Source organism: Arachis stenosperma, chromosome 1 (assembly GCF_014773155.1).
Source record: "Arachis stenosperma cultivar V10309 chromosome 1, arast.V10309.gnm1.PFL2, whole genome shotgun sequence".
Classification (NCBI taxonomy): Eukaryota; Viridiplantae; Streptophyta; class Magnoliopsida; order Fabales; family Fabaceae; genus Arachis; species Arachis stenosperma.
In genome coordinates, this window is record NC_080377.1 from 86,239,206 (window position 1) to 86,244,205 (window position 5,000).

The 5,000-nt window shown below is 40.2% G+C and overlaps 1 non-coding gene across 1 annotated transcript; it reads left to right on the forward strand.

The window, feature by feature from the left end:
* The first annotated feature begins 3,250 nt into the window (after positions 1-3,250).
* LOC130947669 (small nucleolar RNA R71) lies at positions 3,251-3,354 on the forward strand. Its single transcript, XR_009072762.1, has one exon. It is a non-coding gene; the product is annotated as a small nucleolar RNA R71 (small nucleolar RNA).
* The last annotated feature ends 1,646 nt before the right edge of the window (positions 3,355-5,000 follow it).

The following is a 5,000-nucleotide window of genomic DNA, read 5'->3' on the forward strand; positions in this document are numbered from 1 at the left end:
AGAACCTATTCATCCAAGCATATCCTTAATACATAAACACCACAGGCATTTGTCTCAGAAGTTCAAACCATTGGTGCCTAGCTTATTTTCTCAATCAATTTTTTTTTGCTTTTTGGTTGCCCTTTTTCAGTGGCTTTTTCTTCTTCTTTTTCTTTCTTTTTTCATGGCCAAAGACATTTATTCATCAAGATCCATAGACAGTATTCAAACTTCTACACAAAAATGATAATTCTACACTCAATTTCCAGTGATCTGACTAAACAATCAAGCATGCATACCACCACTTAATTCTACTTGATTTGTCACTAATTGAGCCAAGTTACTTTTGTTCAAACTTTCTTTTATTTTTGGAAACAGAACAAGCATGGCAAGCATTTGTTTAAGAAGGTGAAGTTATATCCAAACATCTAGGCATTCACTTTATTCAAAGCAGTAAACCAACACTCATACTAAAAACTTCACATTCCAGAAAGATTCAACAATTACAGTTTAAACCAGAACAAGCATGCTTTTGTTTGCCTTTTAAAGAATGGTCAAGGAACAACACCACCTTGTGAAATTTCTTGTTTTCTCTTTGTTGCCAGGAAACAATTTGATTTCTCCTTCTTCTCCTAGTTGTTGCTTCATGTTCTTTCTAAGATCCTTGTTTCCTTTCCTGCAAAGAGTGATGAAGTTGCTTGCTTCTCAAGCACTTGAGTGGTTAGCTCAACTATGTATGGGCAAGTGTCTGAGTCTTAAGTTGGTGTGTGAACACCAAACTTAGTCTCCTACTTACTCCTCTGCTCTTTGAATCCTTGAATTCTCCTTGGAATGAAGTTGCTGCTAAGGATTTTAAGCATTTCTGTGATTGCTTAGAATGGTTGTTCCTTTCTTATAATTCAAAGGTTGTTGTGTTCAGTTGATCTGTATGGTGGAACACCAAACTTAGAGTCACACATTCCCCTTTGAATTATTGATCCACGAATTCATTGTTTGGTGTGAAACACCAAACTTAATTCTTTGCAATGCACAGAAACTACTTCACCTTTTTATTGAAACAAATAAAAGAAACAGCAAAGGAGTATTACCTCAGGTTGGGTTGCCTCCCAACAAGCGCTTCTTTAACGTCATTAGCTTGACGGTCAGCTTCTTAGGGTGGATTGTAGTGCTTGATGTCCTCTCCTCTCACTATGAAAACGTCCCTATTTGATTCCTTCATGATTTCCAAATGTTCCATAGAAAGAACTTTCCTGATTGTGAACACTTGAGGGAGCTGGGAAGGAATGGTTTTGAGGCCAGGTGGGATTGGCAGATAATGACTTGATATCACTTTATCTCCCGGAGAGAAACCTTCAGTGGGAATTTTCTTGTTTCTCCACCCTCTTGGCAATTTCTTTACAATTCTTCTCTCTCTCTTGAGGATTTCTTCATTGACCCTTATGCCAGGAGGATCCTTCTGAGCTGTTTCTATTGATTCTTGTGGCTTTAACTCTTGCAATTCTTGTTTGCCTTCCAAGGACTGTTTCAGAGTTTCAGCTGTTGGATTGCTTTCCTCCAAACACAGATGGCTACTATCATCCTTAGGCTTTTCAGGTTCTGGTTCAGGCTCAGATGCAGGTTTGAAAACATGGAAAATGAGCTGTTCATCATGTATTCTCAAAATTAGCTCTCCTTGTTCTACATCTATGAGCGCTCTAGCAGTGGCTAGAAATGGCCTTCCCAGAATGATAGGTGTAGGTAGCTTTCCTCCATGTCTAAAATGACAAAGTCTGTGGGGAAGAAATAATTTCCCACTTTCACCAGCACATTCTCAACTACCCCTTCAGCTTGCTTCTGAGTTTTGTCAGCCAGTTGTATGATTACATCAGTGGATCTCACCTCATTCAGTTGTAGCCTCTTCATAAGAGTCAGAGGTATCATATTTATGCTAGCTCCTAGATCACAGAATCCTCTGTCAATTTTTGTTTCCCCTATGATGCAGGGGATATGAAAACTTCCTGGGTCTGTTTTCTTAGAGACTATGTCCTTCTTGATGAGGGCACTACATTCTTTGTTCATTATTACAGTTTGTCCTCCCTTCAAAACTCTTTTCTTGCTCAGCAATTCCTTCAAATACTTGATATGTGTAGGCATCTGCTAGAGAATCTCAAGAAAGGGAATATTGATATGGAGAGACTTAAATGTCTCTAAAAACCTTGAATATGTTTTCCCTTTTTCACCTCCTCCTAACCTCTGAGGAAATGGTGCTTTTGGTTGGTATGTTTCCAGCATGCCTTTATTTTGCAGTTCCTTGGCTTGCTCAGTTTCACTTTCCTGCTTAGCTTCTTCCACACCTTCCTTCAAGATTTCTGGCTCCTGTTCTGAGGGTCTGATTCCTTCTTCTTCTGAGACTTCCTTCAATATGGTGATGGCCTTGCATTCTTCCCATCTCACTCCCTTTTGTTCCCCTTTAGGATTCTTTTCTGTGTCACTAGGGAACACTGCAGTTGACTTGGGGGCCTGTTGAGATAGCTCTCCTACTCGAGACTCCATCCTCTTGAGTTTTTCACCATGGTTCCTTAAGGTAGATCTCACATCATCCCTAAAGCTTTTCAACTCACTTATGTCCTGACCCATGTTTGCAAGCATTCCTTCTATCCTGTTTAATTGATCTTGAAATTGTTGGTTCGGATTAGGTTGGGCAGGTTGATTATTTTGGCCATGATATGGTGGTTGGGAGTAAGTGTTTTGTGTGGCTTGGTATGATCTTTGGTTGGAGTTTTGGTATGTGGAATTGTTATGTTGGTTGGGGTTGTAAGGTTTGTGGTTTTGTGATTGGGTTTGCTGGTTTCCCCACCCAAAGTTTGGGTGGTTTTTCCAGCCTGGGTTGTAAGTGTTGGAATGTGGATCATATGGTTGCCTTTGTTGATTTCCCACATAGTTGGCCTCTTCCCAATCACCTCCTTCAGTGCTTACTTCCTCTTGATCTTGTGTGTGTATTGCAGCCACTTGATTTGTTTCTAATTTCCTGGTGAGCTCTGCTAGTTGCTTGGCAAACACCTTGTTTTGGGCTAGAATTGTACCAACATGGTTCAGCTCCATGACTCCCTTAGTGTTGTGTCTCTCTGAAGCATAGTAGTACTCATTCTCAGCCACTGTCTCAATCACTTCAATGGCTTCTTTCACAGTCTTTTTCCTGTTCAATGAACCTCCTGATGAATGGTCTACAGCCTTCCTTGATTCATAAGAAAGTCCATCATAGAAAATATGCAATTGCACCCAGTCATGGAACATGTCTGGTGGGCATTTCCTTGTCAAATCCTTGAACCTCTCCCATGCCTCGCAGAGAGTTTCACCATCTTGTTGTCTAAAAGTCTGAACCTCAGATCGAAGCCTATTGACCTTTTGTGGGGGGTAGAAACGTGCCAGAAACTTGCTTTCCACCTCATCCCAGGTTGTTAGGCTCCCCCTTGGGAATGATTCCAGCCACTTAGCTGCCTTGTCCCTAAGTAAAAATGGGAACAAGAGCAGTTTATAGGCATTTTCCTGGACTTCACAGTGTCGCAAATTCTCAGGAATTTTGTGAGATGTTGGTTTGGATCTTCATTAGCACTCCCACCAAATGAACAATGATTCTCCACCAGTGATATTAGCTGTGGTTTGAGTTCAAAATTGTTGGCCTGAATGGGTGGTTTCTGAATGCTGCTACCACAATTCCCAGAGGTTGGGTTTATGTATGAACCAAGAACCCTCCTCTCGGGAATGGCATTGTTTCCATCAGCTCTCTTATGGTTGTGAACTTCTCTATCCATGTTGAGATCTAGAGCTTCCTCAAAATTGTCCTCAGATTCTCCTTCAGATTCTTCTTCTCCCAGTACTCTCTTCCCTCTTGCTTCCCTTCTAAGTTTATGAAAGGTCCTCTCTGGTTCGGTATATGGAGGAGTTGATGTCTCTCCTCTCCTACCTGTCATACAAGAACACAGCACAGGCAACAAACAAGTGAAATACTCTTGGTTAACGGAAGAGTATGGTTAGAGCAGTTGAGGAATTAATTCAAATAGTTAGTGAGTCAGTGAGTTAGTTGCTTGAATTTAAAGGCATAAAGAAAGAAAGCAAGTAACAGAGTGCAGAAATTAAAATTCAACAAGTAACTTGAACTGAATTAACAAAACAAGAAAAATGCTCAATCTAGTTAACTTCCAATTTGAGAATTGTCAATCGAAAACCAATCCCCGGCAACGGCGCCATAAACTTGATGCTACGATTTTAGGAAATTGCACGATCGGCAAAAATTCCTTCCGGCAAGTGCACCGGTTATCTTCAAGTAAAAACTCACAATAGAGTGAGGTCGAATCCAACAAGGATTGGTTGAGTGAGCAATTCGGATTAGAAGTGTGTTCTAGTTGAGCGGAATCAAGATTTAGATGAGAATTGCGGAATGTAAAATTGGCGGGAAACGTAAATGGCAAGAAATTGAAATTGCGGAATCTTAAATTGCATGAATTAAAGAGCGAGAAGCTAAATTGCTGAAATTAAAAAGGGATCGGGGTAATTGCATGAATTTAATTGCAGAATGTAAAGAGAAAGTGGTAGATCAGAAATGGGGAATTCATTGGGTTTCAGGAGATATTGAGATCTCCGAATCAAAACATTTTTATCCCTTCCTCAACTAATGCGTTCATTGAATTTTGCTTGGCAATCTTATATGATTGGATCCCAATCCCTTGGCTCACCAATTCTCTCTAAAAACAAACAAATTCCCAATCCCTTGGTTTAAATGTTCATAAGAAGAGATGACGCTCGATCACTGATTATACCACACAGTTTCATGAACCACAATTTGGTAGGATTACATGTCACAATATCCATCCAAACCCCAATCCAATTCACTGTGAGAAAGCTTCTCTAGCATGAATCCTCCATTCCTTTCCCAAGGTTCCGAAGGATTCCAATTATGGATAGTTTCTTTCCCAAGACAACTAACCACTGGAATTAGATCGAGAAGCTTTCTAACAAAAATTCAAGAGAAAAGATTGAAGAAG